At 40.8% G+C, this 21,576-nt stretch overlaps 1 protein-coding gene across 3 annotated transcripts in view; it reads right to left on the bottom strand.

The window, feature by feature from the left end:
- ACTR3B (actin related protein 3B) overlaps nucleotides 1–21,576 on the bottom strand; it is a 1,280,959-nt gene that overhangs the window by 80,082 nt on the left and 1,179,301 nt on the right. The window contains exon 12 of one of the 3 annotated variants that reach the window (XR_006364220.1): nucleotides 3,515–3,737. The exons of the other annotated variants lie outside the window; for them this stretch is intronic. The gene's annotated coding sequence lies outside the window, so the exon portion shown is untranslated. The remainder of the gene's footprint in view (nucleotides 1–3,514; nucleotides 3,738–21,576) is intronic. 3 annotated transcript variants of the gene reach the window in all.

Raw genomic sequence — 21,576 nt, forward strand, 5'->3', positions numbered from 1 at the left:
CAAGGCTCCATCTTGGGCCCCCTTCTGTTTAATGTTTTCACCAATGATCTTTTTACATCCTGCAAAGAATCTTCCCTGATTCAATATGCAGATGACTTCACACTCATCTCTAACTCAAACAATATCTCTGAGCTCCATACCCTAAACCAACAGGCCTTTCTATCCACTAAGAAATGGCTATCTGACAACCTGCTTATTCTTAACTCAAAAAAGACCAAACTGCTACTCTTCCTCCCTCGTTCTCTTTCTTAGCACAAAACCTCCTTTGCTATCAATCTTCCAACAAGACAATTATCCAACCCGCTACCCACACTAAACTCCTTGGGGTCAATGACAAACTAAAATTTAGCCTGCACATACTCCAATGTATAAAAAATACACATCAGAAACTAGGGCTACTGTATCGGAACAAAAAACTTCTAACCCCCAACTCAAGACTCACCCTAGGACAGGCACTCTTCCTCCCCTCCCTCCTATATGCCGCCCCAGTTCTCTCCACCATTCAGACCACAACCCTGAACAAACTCCAACAAACTTACCACAAAATTTCTAAATCCATAACTAACTCTCCATACACGGCACATCACTGTATTTCACTGAATTCTCTCCAATGGCTAGAACTCCCCCAACAACTGCAGCCATCCCAATTTCAAATGTTACATTCAATTTTCTATAAACCATCACTCTGTCCATCTCTTTCATCCTTAATCTCTAACTATACTCCAGCTCGTACTCTCCGTACCTCTAACCAGCAGCTACTGAACATCTACCAACCTAAAAAAAATGGTAGGCAAATTACTATACAAACACTCTGTTGCCCATGCTTGGAACAAGCTTCCCTTACACATACGTTCCATCACCCACTCCTCACACTTCAAAAATGAACTAAAACATCCCCTTCTCAACTCCAAGACCTGCCCATGACATGACCCAACCTAACCTCCTTACACCCATTCACTTATCTACCTTTCTCCCCTACCTTGCACCATACCTTGTAGGGTGTCATATACTGATCTCTCTCAAATATTGATGATGCACAAAAATCTATTTGTATATATTTTCTGTCTCTGTATATATATATATATATATATATATATATATATATATATATATATATATATATATATATATATATACACATATATATATATATATATATATATATATATATATATATATATATATATACATATATATTACTGTGTTCTTTTTTGAGTTATGCCTGCTGTCTATTCTGTCTTTTACATTCATAATGTATGGTTAGTCTTTTGCTTACGCTGTATAATCAACTTAAATAATGCTCTTGTTCTCTATTACAGCCATATAATATTAATATTTGTATTTTTGTCTATTAATGGAGCTTTTCTCCTCAGGTCTCCTCTGAAAATGGGCCACAAACCCAGTAGGACCAACCCGGTTAACAAATGTAAATAAATAACACTGATATACATTTTTCTGCACAGTTTATAGACATTTACTTCTGAAGAACATTAGATAATCACAATGTACAGATGACATTGTCACATTCAAGTGATAATGTTTTTGAACACAAACTGGAAGACATGAGATTCAAACCTGAAACCGCAATGTGTGTACATACCAGCCTAACACAATGTAACAAAAAAAATGGCAAAGCATGTTTTGCATGCAGTGAAAAGACTTTATGTTATAATATCATCTGGGTGAGAGATTGTCTACAAATAAGGATATTGGCTTAGGACTGCAAAGTTTGAACAAGTACTGCTCATGTAGCTGAACAGTTTGAAAATTGCATTCATGTCAGCACTGTGTTTAGAAACATTAACAGTAATGGAGATCATCTACTGTTCAGGCAGTGTGATACTGTCATGTGGACTGCAGCTTTTGTAAACAGAGCCATACATGTTGCTGCACATAATGGACACAGTAAGGTATGTGTGAGAACGATATTCCTTGCAAAAGTGCACATCACTAGGAAAATACATACATATTCCCTGTTCTGCATTTCAGCTGTTATATGCCCATCTCATTCCCTCAAAATTTGAGGATGCTCTTTTACAGTTAACATTAGCATTTCATGAGAAAACAGACCTTCATAGAACTTTTACAAAGTATACATATTAAACAAAGAATTGCTCAGACATATAACAGGATTTAGCAAATTTTACTGCCCCTGCAGTTAAATAGTCGATGTTAACAGAACATTACAGATTAAGGATATGTTATTAGGAATTCAATGAATGAGTTATTCGCAACCATTTTCAAAATATATGTTAACATCAATAAATGTAATATGCTTCTCTAAATAAATGCAATAGGTGTATTAAAGAAAGATAACAGTTTTATATATATGTGTAAGTAGTGGAATATGGCTCCTCCAAAAAATGATCTGGGTGAATTTAACCAAGTTAACAGGTGCACATATATGTTTCCCCTGTGTGGACTGAAATCCACAGCATGCCAAAAGTTAAACATGCTGGCTGGTTGCCTTAAAAGCCAAGTTAATAATCAGCATATGCTATTCCTAAACAAACAGGTACTGCTCTACACATCATGTTATTATAAAGCTGATGTTATCAGAGTGTTACAGATTACGGCCGTATTCGGAGGAATTTGAAGACTAACCGAGTCATAACCATGCACAACATAAACACTAATATCAAATATCGGAATATGACTCCTCCAAAACTGCTATGGGTGACTTTAACCAAGGTAACAAGTACATATATATGTTTCCCCTATCAGGACTGGAACCCACAGCACACCAAAATTTAAAGATGCTGGCCGGTTACTTTACAGGCCAAGCTAATATTCAGCAATGGTTGTACTTTAAAAAACAGGTACTGCAGGTGTTTATTACAAGTCCTGCAGAGAATGAAGGAATACAGAAACTGCATAACAATTATTGGGCATTTTATGGTAAAGAAATAACCGCTATCAACACATAACTGAAAAGATATGTGTAAGCAGTCAGGCAGGCATTACTTTTTAGATGAAATAAATGTGTCTGTGTAATTTCTTAGGAGGAATGCTGTAAAGAAGTTATATACATGTTTTTATTCCAATGTATAATGGTGCAGTAGGTGATTCTGTGGGAATATAATGGAAAACTATGATGTCTTCAGTCACCCACTGCCTAGGAGCTACGGGCATCTGTGGTGTGTGAGGACAGTGGCAATGTGAAATTGTGTAGTTAGATGTTGTGAAACATATGTACATCTACAAAGGACATAATTATGGATATTATACACATTATTAAATAATTAACAACATGGGAATCAAACCCACAGTTAATAAGACAATATTTACCATGTCCATTAATTATCCACATAAGCCAATTGTCACAGCAGCTACCAATTGTTATAAAAACATCTATCTGATATATATGGGACAGAAAAATGTCTGCAAAATCCAGAGCAATGCTCAGGTATGTGTAGAATATTAGCACTTACTGTAGGGATCTACAAGCTGCCTTTGCACCTCAGTGACCCTCCATCAGAGCTCCTCCATGTCCCTCCAATCCAAGTCAACATACCGGTAATGAACCTGCACTCCAGTGTGGTAGATCCCGCCCTCCGTCAATGTTCCTTCATGATCCGGTTCCATATGTTGATCATGCTGAAATTCTTGGATCTGTCTCTCTTCATTTGCTCCAGTCTGGGTCAACATCTGAGTTGTCTCCTCATTGGTCCAGTTGGGTGCATAGACACATCTCAGCCTCCTCGAAGTAGCCATCATGATTCTCAAGTTGAAGAAGTCTGGAAAATACAGACACAGAGAAATGCTCACTGAGGTACCACTCAGTTTGCAGTTAGCAGTGGTTTGATCAGTAAATGTATCAAAATCAATATTTTAAAGTGGCACTTATGTCATGTTATCAGATCATTGGAAGATAACAGGCACATGCCACGCATGGTACCATTTATCGATAACTATTGGGTGTTTATGCAGTACACCTGGGTGTTTCAGTGCATGAAGCAAATGTACATGGATGTGCATGAATGTGATTCCAAAAACTTGAATTTTAATGAAACTCTAATTATGTATGGCACAAATGGTACTTAAAGGTGGGTGCGCATTAGATGCATTTTGATTCTGTGCATTGGAGTGAGAGGTACACTGGAAATTGGTAGCATTTCTGTTTTAATGATTAATAAATCTGTTAAAGTTAGCCATTTCCAAAGGTACATGTTTAAGTTATCTGTTACTCAAAATATCTTTAACAGAAGTTGTTATAAGTTAATGTAATGATGTTCCCTTGAACTTTATGCATACATGTGTTCTTATTTTAAATAATTGATTTCAGCCCCATATGCAGTTGTATAGACAGACCTCAATTACAGATTTTAACAGTATATGAAGGCTGATTTATGGATCAACTGCAGTTCTGATTGATAAATCCCTGCACTCTGTGGTGTAACTATGGAAACCTACAGATTCCAACACTAATTGTATCTAGTATGTGATGTTAACATTATGGATATTTCTTAATTCATGTCTCCTAATAATACTGTTAAAAACATGCACTGTTGCTGTTATAGATATTTCTTCAGTGATGCTTTTTAACAAATGCATTATCAATACTGGCTCATTAAACTAAGGATCCATACTGTCTGTGGCCCGGCTACAGATCCTGACGTTTGCTGATGCTTTCCATAAATTTTTCAAATTGTTACTTGTAGTATTTTAATGCAGCATTCAAAGAAACTCCTGTGGCATGATGCTGTTATAGTTGGGCCTTCATACAACATATATATATATATATATATATATATATATATATATATATATATATATATACATATATACATACATATTTTTTTTTTCAAGGGTTCTAATCCCACTCATAAAATTGAAAGATATTGCAAGTTATGTATGAAGGCATTATTGTTACTTTTAAAACGTTACATTAGTATTTATCACCCACAGTATTATATAGACATTTTCACTGCAAGGAATATATACTATTTATGTTGACATATGCTGTTCACAGAATGAAATGCATAAATAGGCTCAAACATGAATATTATCATGTGCATATCACTGTCTTTCAGATGGCCAACCACAACTTCTCCCCCAGGAAATGGACATCATAATTGATGGTCTCCAGCAACATAGAAGGAGACTCCTAGGCCATTCAAGTGATACTGTTTGAAGAAATGAAATCTGGAAGGACCTTCCGAACATGCTTAATGCAGCTGAAGGCCACAACCAATCCTGTGAAGCCTGTAGATGATGCTGTTTGGACATGATTCTTTGTGCAGCCAAAAGAGTGACAAGTTATGAAAGATCAAAGAGTGCCAGCAGTGGTGGACCACCACTGAGCCCCTTGATGGCATCACAGTATTTCTGGCATCACTGCATACAGCAGGAGGGGAGTAATGCATCCCTGGTGGTGGGATTGAAACTGGAGTTCCAGGATGAACATGTATGTCTTTTTTTTCCATTACAGTGCTGTGTATTAAGACAATCACTGAATGCATCTTCATGCATTGCTATTTTTGATTTACAGCAACAGAGTTGAGCCATGAGCACACATCCATGCAGGGGGAAGGATGATGAATGTAAGTCTAATGACATGTATTGATACAACTAAAATATAGACAGAGCAGTCCAAACAACATTTGTAATGCTATTTGCATTAATATTCACAGGCCCATCACTTCCGGACTAAACCAGGGATCGGCAGGTGAGTGTCTCTTTACTGTTACTGTGAATACTACTTTGTTAGTGCATCAACCTAACTTCATGGCACTGCTGTTTACTGTTATATTGTTGTTTCCCTACCATTGTACACTACAGGTACAGACAGTGGAGGGCCAAGCCATGCATTTTCAAGTGCAGACAAACCAGGTCTATTACAGCAAAATTGGCATAGCTTTCAACAATCTGTAGCACACATGATACCTGACATTTATATCAATATTTGTCAGTACAGACCCAGCTGGTGTACACTGCAACAGCTATCATGTATTTGCAACCCATGTTACTGTGTTGTGTATGTGATGCTGTTGTTGTTGTTTTTCTTTCAGCTTTTCCCGGTTAGGGGTCACCACAATGGAACTCTGGTCCGCTAATGACTGGCAATCGATTTTTACGGTGCCGAGGTGCCAGCCCGACTCACAACCTTCAACGAAGGCACACCCATTCATGCATGTCTTTTGAATGCCACTTGACTGCGGGGAGGACATGCAGACTCCACACAGAAGGTGCTCCAGCCGAGAATCGAACGGGAGAACCTCTTGCTGTGAGGTGACAATGCTACGTCTGCACCACCGTGGTCAGTATTCTTTTTGCTAAATACATCACTGTGCTGTCTTTCTCTTTACTTTCTCACTGCAACATCTGCAGTACAACCCACAACCCCTCTACAGCAGAAGTCTGTCAATGGTATGCTATTAACTATTTTTCACACCTGTCTTTGCTGTTAATCATGTAGTTGACATCCACTAGTACTGAGTCCTTCTTACCATTCCTAGGCCAGTATGCATCAATGTCCTCAAGTGAACATACAATTGGTATGTATATGTCACACACTGTACTCACCTGATTAATGGTGTAAATGATGTGATCACTAATGCTGTGTCTTTCCCTACACTAGTTGAAGTTCATCCCTCTTCAACACCACCATCTTCCTATGAGTTGTTGCCAGTTATGTGCTTTTTTTATTCATCATGTATGTCATGTATGTTGGCCATGTAAACAGATTATATATTTCATTTATGTAGATTCTATGAAACATACATACATACATACATAAATACATACATACATACAGCAGACTGTATGTAAAATCATTATTACTTGTAACATTGCATTGAGACGTATATGTCATATGTCTTTGATGATATCCATCACGTGATGTAAGCACATTGTCCTGATCTGTGTGTTTGTATCTTGTAGCGCATCAACTATATGTATCATCCAGTAGCCCATCCAGAGATCATAATGATGTTCAAGATGTTTCTCAGCATGGTAATATGGCCCCTGGCACAGAGGACCTTGAGTTGTTTGGAGAGTCCCTCTATGAGGCTGACAGTGATGTTGCAGTAGATGTAGCCTCAGTTGTGAAGGTTCACTTGTCTAGCCATTCAGAGAATTATGCCATAGTGGATATTGAACAGGCCATTGGCCATCACACTACAGCTGAGAGCACTCCTGCTGACAATTCCACACAACAACTAGAAACAGGGCCTTGAAGTGGACATAAGTGAGCAGATGTTGTGCATAGCCAGATGTCTGAGGGTGTCTGCCTACTGCTGCAGGCAAATGAACAGTCACAGCAATGGCATTGTTCACATGTGCACTTGCCTGTACCACAGATTGTTTGGCACATCAGCTACATATCAAGCATGAAGGACAACAACACGGACACAGTGAGATTATGGCTGCACTGGACACTCAAAATGAGAGTCTGCTAGCTGAGCCACAGTCGGTGTAAATCCTTGCCTCTGTGTTAATGCTGCAGTGTCATACTGCAAGCAGGATTCTACATTCCCTGACTGTACTCAGCAGATTGCAACCTAGGACAGGCAGGCCACCTGTCCACAGAATCATTATTGGCCTATGAGAATTACTGTTTATGGTCCAACCTGCACAGAGTTCAACTGCTGGCCCACCTGCTTTGGTCCCACCAGTCACAAGGCCTTCCACTCATTCATACTCCTTCATCTCAACATGGTGTTGTAACCCCATCCACCTCCTCTGGGGAGCAACCAGGGCAAGATATGTCTGTACATGCTTGGGGCAGAGTGGGCCATGGTGTTTGATATCAGCAAAGTCACCCTAGACTGCATTAGAGTGTGCCCAACAGTGTAGTACACATAGCTGGCTCATATTGTTGAAATACCAGTGTACTATGATTTGTGTCTTCTGAAATAAAAAATTCTGCATTATGTCCTGTGTGAGTTCTCTTTTTTCATGGTATTATACTGTACAGATATGCATGTGTAGCACTGATGTCTGTCCCTTATTGTTTTCCATACAGAGATACAACAATCTGGGTGTGTATGCATACCTGTGTCAAGTGTACCCTGATTTGATAATCCCTGCTGTAACACATTTGCATATGCTCATGTTGGAATATGTTATGATTATGGTGTTATGTCCGATGCTCAGTTTGTACATCTAGTGGGTACTTGTGATTAGATACAATCTGTGTTGCTGTGGTGGGGCAACACTTGAACATCAATGTTCAATCAGTGTAGTCATGTACATGTGGCTTGTCATGACTCACATAACTGGTTCATGCTGCCATGTTGCCTGGGTCTGCACTTGTGGTCACACTCTATGTTGCCTATGCCTTTGACTTCTGTCTCCTATGTCCTCTTACTCATCCTCCAATACCTCTGGGATGCCCTTTTCAGACATTTGGGGTTCTTGGGGTAGTTCACCCCACCTGCAGCTGGAAGACCACTATGTGCTCTGGTCAGCATGTTGTGCAGCGTGGCACACACCATTATCATCTGTGCTGCCTTCTCAGATTTGTATTGTAGTGCACTCTCGGATGTGTCCAGACATCTGAACCTAGCTTTCACTAAACCAAACACATGCTCTATGGTGTTTTTGGTTGTTGTGTGTGCTCTACTGAAGGCTTGCTGTGCAGGGTTAGATGGTTCATGGTACAGGGTCATTAGGCTCGACTCAAGTGGATAATCACAGTCACTTGCTGTGGGGAATAAAAACACTTTTGGTCAGAATGGTTATTGTTGTGGGGGATATTATTAACTTATAAACCAGCTGTGTTCCTGTACTTACCCAGTAGCAGTCCCTCAGGTATTTTACCTTGCTGGAATGCAGCCCTGACTACACTTTCCCTCCAACTGCTGCATCATGGACACTTCCTGGTGTGTTTTCATGATGCTTATCATCTGCTTGTCATCTGCTGCCCAGACAACTAGGCAGTTGATGGATGACCATCTCTTTCTGTTTATGTTTCAATCTGCTTCCGGATGTACTGGTGTCTTGATTGGTATGTGTGTGCAGTATGTTGCACTGAGTACATGTGAGAAGTTTGCAATGTTTTAGAACTGCTAGATTACAGTTCTCTTCTTGATGGTGGTGGATGGAAAGTGTATGTAGTCATCCACCTTGCTGCACACTGCTTCCAAGAATTTTGCCAGCATATGACTTGCAGGCACCCTGGCTGAGACACATTTTGGTTTCAAGGTGGATGGGATTTCCTCACAGGGTCTGTAAAGACATGTCTGGGGCACAGATGCTGCAAACAGCCTGCAACAGTTGTCTGTATAGCTGGTACCTGTCAATTATTTGCTGGTCTGACAGCTGGTTCAGTTGCAGCCTTGCTCTGACTCTAGTTGGCTGCCTTCTAGACTGCACAGCCACAGCCTCATTTATGCAGAATATTAACAGCAGGTGGCATTTTTATATATTTTTTGATGATTTGCTATGGATTTTGTCATAATCAATAGTATTAGCTTGAATTACTTGGGGTCAATATAGCATGTACCAAAGATTTCAGAAAAGGAACTGGTGTGGTCATTTATCACATTTGAGTTGCATTATGTGTGCACGATGTGATTTGGAATCTGACTGGTGTGTGCAAAATACCTGATTATTCTATGCTGAATACATAAGTACTCAGTCTGCCTTCAGTGTATCTTCTGAAACTGAATCCGCACCAAGTGTGCTGAAGTCTTCCTTCAGCATGCTGCGCTGTCTGCAAATAGCTTCCACAAACTTTATGGAATCCGGCCCAGGGTTATAAATTATAATCAGTAGGCAGGTTTCCATTCGTAAGCACATAGGCTGACAATTTAACTTGGTCACCAGTGCTTCCAAAGGCATAACAGAGCTAGTGCTATATTTAGAAGTTTCTCCAGAAAAAAGAAGTTATGTACTCACCATAACATTCCATCTGAGTAGGTAACTTCATTTGTCAGCAACCTGTGGGTATCGGATCCGACCTGGATCCGAGCCGGCAGCTTTCCAAGCTTGAGATCTGAGCTCCAAACTCCTCCCCTTACCCATAATACCCTGCCATTTCCTTCCAACCCCCAGATCGCATTTGCCCATTTATACAATATCACAAGACAATACCACAACCTGAAAGGTAAAAACCTAACCTAAGGTTTAAAAAAAAAAACTGAAACCAAACTATGGTCCAGGTATCTAAAGAAACCAGTTAGGGGGAAAGAGGGAGGGTCGGTTGCTGACAAATGAAGTTACCTACTCAGATGGAACATTATGGTGAGTACATAACTTCTTTATCTGAAGTAGTTAACTTCATTTGATCAGCAACCTGTGGGACAGAGTCCCCAGCTACCGAAACACTTGGGAGGCCCTCAAGGAAGGATATTCCAGAGCACTGCAGAGCCAATGGCTGCTCTACCTCTGGAGATCAAATCCAGCTTATAATGAGAAATAAAGGTATGTGAAGAGGCCCAAGTAGCCGCAGAACAAATGTCATCAAGGGGAATCTTTGACCAAAAAGCAGCAGAAGTAGCCATTGAATGGGTTGAGTGAGCATGGACCCCTAAGGGCTCAGGCAGACCAGAAATCTTGTATGAAAGTAAAATGCAGTTAGAGATCCATCTCGCTAGAGTCACCTTCGACACAGGCTTCCCCAAGAAGGGCTTCGCAAAAGAAACAAAGAGCTGCTCTGATTTTCGAAAGGCAGCTGTTCTATGCAAACAAAAACGCAACTGTCTATGCACATCTAAAAGATGAAGTTTATATTCCCCTTTATTCTGATAGTTAGGGAAAAAAACTGGTAGATTAATAGACTGGTTGATGTTCGCCTCAGAAGCCACTTTAGGTAAAAAGGTTGGATTAGTCCTGAGAGAAACCCTGTCTTTATGGAAGCCAAGATACGGGGGCTTAATACAGAGGGCCTGAAGTTCCGACACCCTTCTGGCTGAGGTAATAGCTATTAAGAAGGCAGTTTTCCAACATAGGAATTTCAATTCAACCGAAGCTGCAGGTTCAAAGGGGGGTCCAGTGAGGGCCTGAAGGACCAAAGTTAGGTCCCATGAGGGAACGGCATTTCTAATGGGAGGCCTTAAGAGAAAGGTGCCTTTTAAGAAAGTCTTACAGATCTTAGTGGAGGTTAAGGGACTGAAATTGTCTCCAATGTGGAAATGGGATATAGCAGCCATCTGTACCTTTACAGTAGAAGAGCTGGTCCCTTGTTGAAAGATGTGAGATAAGAAATCAAGCACTGCTGGAATAGAAGCTGTGAAAGGGTCCAAATTCCTATCGGAGGCCCAGATGGAAAAACACTTCCATTTGCTATTGTAAACCTTCCTGGTAGAGGGCTTATGAGCCGCTACCAGGATGGATCTCACTGCCAATGAGATACCGGGAGTCCTAGCAACTAATGGAACTGGATCAACCAAGCTGAGAGCTTGAGGTCGATCAGATTCGGGGGTTCCAATCCCAACGGGTGAGATATCAGATCTGGAATGGGATCTAAGGTCCAAAGAGGAGCTATGAGGTGAGACCGTAGAAAAGGGAACCAGGTATGACAAGGCCAGAATGGGGCTATGATGATAATTTTGTTCCCCAACCGATGAGCTTTCTGTAAGAATTTTGTCATCAATGGAAGAGGAGGATAAGCATAAAGAAGACTGGATGGCCAAGCATGAACCAGAGCATCTCTTGGGCTTTCCCCCGGTGGGGGGGGGGGGGGGATTAGAGCAAAAAACTCGCTGCACTTCGCGTTTGAAGGCGATGTGAAGAGATCGCAGCAAGGCTGGCCCCACTTGTGGAAGATTTGATTCACTACTAAGGGGTTCAGAGACCACTCATAAGGTGACAGTTCAACTCAGCTTGTCTGCCAGGGTGTTGGACCGACCTGGAATGTGCATTGCTAACAGAAAGCAGATGGTGGATATCGCCCAATCCCAAACTCTCATGGCCTCTCGGCAAAGAGGGTAGGACCTGGTTCCCCCCTGATTGTTGATGTACCAGACCACTGACATGTTGTCTGTCTAAATTGCAATAGTCCCTGGAGGGAGAAGGGCATGAAGGGCCTGCAACGCTAGAAGCACTGCTCTCATCTCCAGAACATTGATATGCAGCACAGTCTCTGTCTGAGTCCACGTACCTTGGACAGTCCTGCCCATGCAATGCCCCCCCCCACCCAAGGCGAGAAGCATCCGTGGTTACTGTGGCTTGGGGTTGTGGCATTATAAATGGTCGTCCTTCCCGAAGTTCCCGAGACTGGATCCACCACAAGAGGGAATCCTTGCAAACTCTGCTGAGGCAGATAGGAGAGTCCAATGGGTGCTGAAGGATCGACCACTGAACCTGCAAGGTCCACTGGAGGACTCTCATGTGTAAGCATGCTAATGGTGAAAGATTGATCGCCGCCGCCATGGACCCTAAAGCTCTCAGGACTAATTCCGCCAATGGGGCTAGAAATTGAAGGAGGGCTAAGACGTGGAGGGTCAAGCTGCGAAGTCTGTCCAATGTCAAAAAGGCCTTGGTTTGAATCGTGTCTATCCTGGCCCCTATGAAGTCCAAGACTTGGGCAGGTTGAAGAAACGATTTCCTGTGGTTTATAGTGATCCCCAACTGGGAAGCCAGGAGCAGGAAATAATCCCTGGCGAAGCAAAGTAGATGCCTGGTGGGACCTGTAGTAAGAGCAGGGGTTCTCGAACCTCTCGAGAGAACCCTCTCCACCACATCGAATGCCGAGGGTGAATTTCTCTGTCTGGGATCCGTGATCAACACCCTCGGGTCCGACGTGGGGACCGAAGCTGGAGCCGAAGCGATCGGATCCGAAAGAGAGGCGTGCCTCGACCGCAACTGAGCCAAAGACGCACCAGCCCTCTCGGATCCGGCGCCCAGCCCTCGACTCCAGATCCGGAAAAGGATCCGGCAAACTCGAAGACACAGTCGGCATCGAAGTAGCAACCACTATCGGCGCCGACGACTCCCTGGCTCCGAGACTACTCAGATCCGACGGCTCCGAAACCTGATAGTGGATCAGAGAAGGAGCTATGGGGGCGAAAAAAGTGGCTGAACTCCTTCCCGGATGTGGGGGAGGCAGGAGCACTCCCATCTGCATCTGGGTCTGTAGAAAGCGACACATCATCCGGTCCATGTCGGCATCGGAGAGGCTTCGGGTAGACCTAGATGAGGCCGCTGAAGCTGGCCTGGAGGGCCGCCGCGACGACCTCAAAGATGGCCGGGGCTCCTCCTCTGGCTCCGGCGAGAAGTGTGGAGAGTGGAGCCGAGAGGGGGAGGACTGGGGAATCTTCTGAGAGGAAGAAAGGAGTTTAGCCGGCGGGGCCGAAGGGGCTGACTCGGCCCGCCACTTGTGGCTCCTGTGCTTCTGTCTGTCTCTTTCCCTCTCTCTTTCTCTCTCCTTCTCTTTCTCCCTCTCTCTCCTTTCTATCTTACTTGTTTCTTTCTCTCCCTGGCAAACAATGGGAGTTTGAGTCCCAGCTAGGGGAGGCAAGGTAGCAGGGTGAACAGCCGCAGTCGTGGCTGGAGCCACTGAGGGAGAGGAGGAAGAGGCTGTGTCCGAGGGTATAAGACCCACCAGGATAAGCTTGTTCCTCCTATCCCTCACGGTTCGGGGGTTAAAAGCTGCACAAATACGGCAGCCTGATGAGAGGTGTGCAACCTCCAGGCAAATAACGCACTGAGTGTGGCCATCGGCTGGGGAGAGCTTATGGCCACACTCAGAGCATTTAGAGAAAATGGCCTTCGGGCCTTTGGCCATCCTAAACACCTTCCACACGCACTCACAGACACAGGACAAAGGGTGGGATAGAACTATTAAAAGGAATAAAATAAGGAGGAAAAGGGGAGGTCGATAAGTGACAATCTGACACACACACACACACACACACAACTCAAAAAATAACTCGTAAATAGATTATTTAAACAACTACTCACTAACTCTTAACCCGGAGCTCGTAACTTGTGCTTGTAGAAGCCGCAGCAAATGAGATCTGGGGGTTGGAAGGAGATGGCAGGGTATTATGGGTAAGGGGAGGAGTTTGGAGCTTGGATCTCAAGCTTGGAAAGCAGCCTGCTCAGATCCAGGTCGGATCCGATACCCACAGGTTGCTGATCAAATGAAGTTAACTACTTCAGATATAATATTTTCTCAAATCTAGGAAGAATTTGATGAAGAAAATGTATTCTGTTCCTTTTCCACATAAGGAAATGACTGTTTTCTCCAAAGTCATTATTTCTCCCAAGTGGAGGATTTTTAAATCTCCCTGTAACTATATCTACACTGTGCCTTGGCTTCCAATAATTACAACTTCACCCTAACTTAGCTTTTGGAAGTACATTTACAGTCCAGCCAAGGTATAATGATGATTATTATTATGATTATATGTTAACCTATCAATTTATAGATTAAAATAAAACACCTAATCATCATAACCTCAGATGTAAAAGTAAGGAAAAGAAAAGTTTCCTATCCTACTGCGGTGTCTTCTCACCATTTGACATGGGTCATGGGGGTAGAAGGGACCATATTTCATGGATAGATTGGCAGTTATTTCTACTACTGGATAACAGGAATGTCTCTTAATACAGTCAGTTTTTTCACTGTTGAGCTTCCTATAGCTGGAATCCTTTCTCTCATTCACAAAGAACAACATATACTCCACTCTAGGTAACAGAAATGAATTATGCATTGCTCACAAATAGTAAATATACATGTATTTTATATCAACAGCAATGTCTAATCTGTTTTCGTCTGCCCTTCTGCTGCACATTTGAAATGTCCTGTAACAAAAGGAAGACTTGCCACTTGTTTACATGTTATTGACACAGGTCAGCAGTTCCTCTATAAAACAATTTTTTCTGCATTTAATAGGATACTTTTTCAGTCATGCAGAAATTTTTCCTAGCAATTTGAAATGCAATTTTTTTCTGCTCAACTTCCCACTTGATAATGCCACTACACAGATTATGCTAAACAGGAAAACACTAATATCTCAAGAAAATCATGGAAAAAGTATTCATCTCTGGGGATGCATCTCCTGTACCCTCCTATTTTAATATGCAAACTCTATGGCTGAATAACCATGGGGAAGGTCATATATCATTTCATTCAGATATCTGTTCTCATACTCAATCTGCAGTACACCACTACAGCAGACTCCAAACTGAATTCCATTTGCAGTACAAAAATGTAACGATATCCACAAAGAAACTAAAATATAAAAAAGGTACACATAAAACCAATAAACTCTTACAAGTCACTGCCATTGGAAACAGAGCTCGATAAACCAAACCAAACCATTTAAAAGAATGATTTTGTGGCAAACATCTCCTGACAGTGCATTTTTGAGATGAGTAGTCCCAGAAAAATTCAAGTCGATAAGACTACATGATCCTGTTTTTTTCATTTTGGTGCTGCCTTTCTCATGCTGCTTCTCTCTTTAATTCTTATTGTTTAAATTCTAAAATAAATAAACTAAAATCTGGCCACACTTAGAGTGCATCTGCTGTGGTGATCACTGATGAATTTAATCTTCTTCTTCTTCTTTCGGCTGCTCCCATTAGGGGTTCGGTTTCCATTTCCTCCTGTCCTCTGCATCTTGCTCTGTCACACCAGCCACCTGCATGTCCTCTCACACCACATCCATAAACCTTATCTTAGGCCTTCCTCTTTTCCTCTTACCTGGCAGCTTCATCCTTAGCATCTTTTTCCCAATATACTCAGCATCCCTCTACAGCACGTCCAAACCAACATAATCTTCCTCTCTGGCTTTGTCTCCAAACCTTCCAACCTGGGCTGACCCTCTAATATATTTATTCCTAATCCTGTCCACCCTTGTTACAACCAGTGCAAATCTTAGCATCTTTAACTCTGCCACGTCCAGCTCTGACTCCTACCTTTTTGTCAATGCCACTGTCTCCAACCCATATAACATAGCTGGTCTCACCACCCTCTTGTAGACATTCCCTTTCACTCTTACTGGTACTCGTCTGTCACAAAACACTCCTGACACTCTTCTCCACCCACTCCATCTTGCCTGTACTCTCTTCTTCACCTCTCTTCCACACTCACCGTTACTCTGAACTATTGACCCCAAGTACTTAAACTCATCCACCTTCACCACCTCTACTCCCTGCATCCTCATCATTCCTCTATCCTCCCTCTCATTCACACACATATATTCTGTCTTAGTCCTGCTGACCTTCATTCCTCTTCTCTCTAGAGCATATTTCCATCTCTCCAGGGTCTCCTCCACCTGTTCCCTACTCTCACTACAGATCACAATGTCATCTGCAAACATCATAGTCCACGGGGACTCCTGTCTGATCTCGACTGCCAACCTGTCCATCACCATTGCAAATAAGAAAGGGCTCAGAGCTGATCCTTGATGTAATCCCACCTCCACCTTAAATGTATCCGTCACTCCCACTGCAGACCTCACCGCTGTCACACTACCCTTGTACATATCCTGTACCACTCTTGCATACTTCTCTGACACTCCTGACTTCCTCATACAATACCACAACTCCTCTCTAGGCACCCTGTCATATGCTTTCTCTAAGTCCACAAAGACACAATGCAACTCCTTCTGACCTTCTCTATACTTCTCCATCAACACTCTCAGAGCAAACATTGCATCTGTAGTGCTCTTTCCCAGCATGAAACCATACTGCTGATCACTAATCATCACCTCCCTTCTTAACCTAGCTTCCACTACTCTTTCCCATAACTTCATGCTGTGACTGATCAGTTTTATCCCTCTGTAGTTACTACAGCTCTGCACATCACCCTTATTCTTAAAAGTCAATACCAAAACACTTTTTCTCCATTCCTCAGGCATCCTCTCACTAATATGTTAATATAAATAAAAAAAATATATATATATATATATAAATATATATATATATATATATATATAGAGAGAGAGAGAAAGAGAGCGATAAAAAAACAGAGCACCAAACTAACCACGGCACTAAACATAAACAGAACTTTAATAAAATACATATAATATGATATGAACCATGAAACATAAGTGCTTTTGAGTAAAACTCTTCTTCAGATCTAAGAAATAAAAACACAATGGCAAGGAAGCACTAAGAGCTGAACAAAATATTTAATGGATTAAGCGCTTTCGTCTGTCCTTTCACAATGACTTCTTCAGAGTAACACATCAAAGTAAAAACACAAGATAAAGCCTCACCTACAAGTGATTATACATCTAATTAACCAATTAATCTATGAACCCCTAACTACTAACATTTAAAGTGACAAGTGCATTTTCCTATCTAAGTAATACTAAAGTGCATACAAAATTCATCTATAAAATATATTACCATACTAAAAACATCCTAGCATATGATTTTATATTTTAAACAAGACCATTCATAAAATACACTTAAAAATGCCTATATTCCATGTAATACCAGTGGATGTATGAGTGCTGTTTAAAACTTTGTTATAGGTGGAATTCAGATTTTAATTTCAAATAAATGGCCAGGGATACAACTTCATTTAGCCCACGGGGGTTTGTGGCATTCACCCTCAATTGCCACATTAATTCTTTATATTCTAAGAATATATCACTAGGTCCCCCTCTTTCATTTGTTTTTACATGTTCCAAAACAAAGAATTTAAAATTGTGCATGGTAAATTTACTAAGGTGTTTCGCTAATGCATTATTATTATTGCCTTTACTTATGTCATACGTGTGTTGGTATATTCATGTTCTGGAGGTGTTTTTTATTTTCCCAATATAATACCTTTCACACACTTGGCACAGTGCGATGTATACCACATTTCTGTAGCACAATTACTTTTGTGCCCAGAGCAAACAGTCCCATATTGTGGCATAACTACCCTGTCACCTTCTAGTATATGTTTACACTGGGAACAATGACCACACTTTTTAGTGCAACCACTATTTTGGGATCCCGTCCCCTCCCTCTTCTGTTCCAACATATTCTTAATACTAGTGTTCTTCTTGTACACTACAATTGGCTTTTCTCCTATCTTAGCCCCACCTGTTCATCATTTTTTAACAAAAAACAATTTTTGCACCGAGTGTCTTTAATTTGTAGAAACTGGGGGGTAAACATCAAAATCATTGCTCTATTGAAGGTATTTTCTTCATTGTTCACATTTCGTCCTGCTCTGTTCCCATTGACTTCATCTGGTGGGTCAGTCTCTATACCCATCCCCAACAATGGGAAAAAATATCCTGCCATTCTCTTATGGGTTACCTCTTGCAATATTGGTAGCACAAATTCCCTTAGGTACCCTCTCCTAACCAACATATCCAAAAGAACATCCCTTTCATATATGAATGTATCCATCTCACTCTCCATCCTTGCCAGCCTAACCCCCTGTCCTTTAACCAGGGATCTTTTTTGGGTGGCTGCTTTCAAAAGGCAATAATGTGTTCAATTATGTCGGTTTCCTGTATATTGTGGAGGTAAATTTCTTCAAATCTTGATTTTTCTTGATCTGTATGTCTAGGTAATTAATGTACTCTAGACTGGTTTCCATAGTAAACCTTAGAAAAGTAGTGTTGGTGTTGAGAAAATTGAGAAATTCAGTAAGTTGGTCCTGACTATCACCACACATGATCAGGCTATCATCCAGCTACCTGCCATAGAATTTGCACAACCTGTACCCATCCAACGGAAAAACCTTAATTTGTTCCCATTGTGTCAATACTATATTTGCAAACACGGGGGCACAAGCTGCCCCCATGGCCACTCCAGAGGTTTGTCTGAATAACTGACCCTCAAATAAGATGTAGTTATTTTCCAGAATTAATTCCATTAGGGTTCTGAATGTGAGTATTCTAGTGTGTGAAAACTGGGTATTGTTACACAAAAAATCATAAAACTATTCAACACCTTCATGATGAGGTATGACATTAAAAAGGTCCTTCACATCTATTGTCACCAATATATTAGTGTCACAATATAAATCCTGACTGATTTTCCTAAGACAGTCCCATGAGTCTTTTATAATATGGGAACATTTTTTCAAACTGTCTTAACTGATAGTCAAGGAACTTGGCTATAGTCAGAGTTTTCGAAGCTTTTGCTTCTACAATAGGTCTTAAGGGGGGTTGGTGGTGTCCTTATGGATCTTTGGGACCCCAAATATCATTGGAATCCTAGGGTTAGTTTGTGACATAAACTTATATTCTTGTTTCTGAATTTGGTCATTCATCAATAACTCATACAAAGTTGCATCAATGTTCTTATAGGCTATATTCAGTTGGTTAACTGACACCTGTTCATAGCCATCTCCATATAGGTGGCTTAGCATACTATCCACATATCTCTGCTGATCCATCACCATCAACCCACCCCCTTTATCTGGCTTCATCACCCTGATAGATTTATCATTAGTGATACTAAATAATACATTTTTCTCTGCCTCTGTTAAATTACCATCGTAATAGGAGATTTTGCTCTGTTTACAAATTGTTCTGATGTCATTGGTGCACATAATCTCAAACAACTGCAATGTGGGGTGCATGGGGGGGTTATATATGCTGGTCTTTTTACATTTTATAACCTGGTAGTTGTTACTATTACCATTCATTGTTACACTTAAATTGAGTTTCCTCATATACACCATGAAATCTAATAATGTCCTATCCACCCTTGCATTTTTTGTAGGTACAAAATTAAGTCCTTTCTGGAACAGGTTGGCTCATTCCTCCATTACCTGTATGCTACTTAGGTTAAATATTTTGAAGTCATGGTGTACATTTTCCACAATATTGCAAGTGTTGTGTCAATGCCTGTGGCACCACATTGTGTGTCTACCAATTCCCAGCATTTCCCCTCCCTCTCCTCCTCCTCACTGTTCCAAATGCCCCTCCCCCTCTCCCATGACCATTCCAGGGACTCCTGGAATATGGTCGATGGTTGTTGTTAAAATTATATTGCATGTTCCAGATTCTCTCCGATCTCCTGGGGGGGTCCCTAAAGGGGCACTTTCATAATTAACATTGTCATCCTGAAAAACATCAGTGTTGTCCCTTCCTTCTGCCTCGTGCAAAGAACCATCATCAATAATTTCTACTGCTTCAAGATTGTTGGCTGAATTACCCTTAGGCAGGGGGTAAGCCTGACCCTGTTCATATTGTCTTCTGTCTCTCTCAAGTTTTTTTGTTTTTTTTATCCTTAATGTTAACAATATTCTTGTCTACATTAACAAAAATAGCTTTGTTTTCATTCACTTTCATTGAAAAACAGAGGTCCTGTTTTATCTGTTCATCCAACCTACTCACTGCATCTTTTAAAACATTAATTTCTTATCATTGTCTTTCAATAAAAGCTTTAAAAGCTCACATCCATGTCTGTTTAACATATTTAATCTAAAACGTCTTCAGATCTAATTATTCAAAAATCTAAAATTGCTTAAAACTCTTTTACAACCAATCACTTTTAAAATGTAAATGAATTGCAGCATTCAGCAAGAACGATATTGGTGTTAGACCATGCAAAAGAACCAATGAGAGTGTAGGAATACATTTTTATTTAAAGTATTATTTGGTTCAATATCCACATACTTCTGAAGTTTTAAAATGTGGATTTGAGTGTTGATTTGTACTTTTTGTGAGCTGATATTAGAACAGCAGTTTCTACTGGAATTATGGTTCTATTTATTTTATGAAATGTATCTTGGTTATGTACATGAGCTTTAATGAGGTGGTTCTTTTGCATGGTCTAACAGCTACCAGAAGTGAGAGCAATGCATTGATTTTCATGTTTGGTTTAAATGTTTGGATTTTCTGATTAGAGAAATGTCTCATGATTCTGGGGAACTATTTGGTGTATTCATGATATTGCTTATGCTTTCAATGTAACATTGTTCAGAACTGGCAGGTGATTGGGTGAACACCATTTCAGTAGCCGATAGGAATGCAAGTGAACTAAATGGGTACTCTTTTTTGGTAATCGTTTCTTTTGGAGTTTCGGTAACCTGGTCTCGGTTATATGGGTTTCTTTCAAATGTGTATGCATTCATTTGAAGTAGACCCATATACATATGTGTGTGTGTGTGTGTGTGTGTGTGTGTGTGTGTGTGTGTGTATATATATATATATATATATATATATATATGTGTGTATATAACATGCATGTGTGCGTGCATTCCCATACACACACACACACACACACACACACACACACACACACACACACACACACACACACACACACACACACACACACACATACACACACGCTTGCGCGCACGTACACACTACACTAATTTCTGCATAAGTGCTGTCAAGGAAAGTTCTTGGACAGACAGACTAGGACACAGACTGCAGAAGACTGGCAGGAAGTTTTAGGTCACATGGCAGGCATCTCAGAGATTAGCAACTCCCATATTCAAAGATTGAGTAAATATTAACACATATATTGTGCCTCCCTTACTTTAGAAAGTAAATAAATACACTTGGTATTTATTTACAATATTAAAAAAAATCTGACTATGCTATGCTAATATGGTATGTAAAAATTACATACATTAATCATGTCATTAAAGTGCTATGCAGCAATATATTTATACTTACATAGACACTGTAGTGATTAAGCCTCTTAATAAGTCTACCAAATCTAAGTAATGAATATTAGGACAGTCATTTGACATGGAAGTTTCAGGAACTA

Source organism: Protopterus annectens, chromosome 3.part1, assembly GCF_019279795.1.
Source record: "Protopterus annectens isolate FY-2018-M chromosome 3.part1, PAN1.0, whole genome shotgun sequence".
NCBI classification, from domain to species: Eukaryota; Metazoa; Chordata; order Ceratodontiformes; family Protopteridae; genus Protopterus; species Protopterus annectens.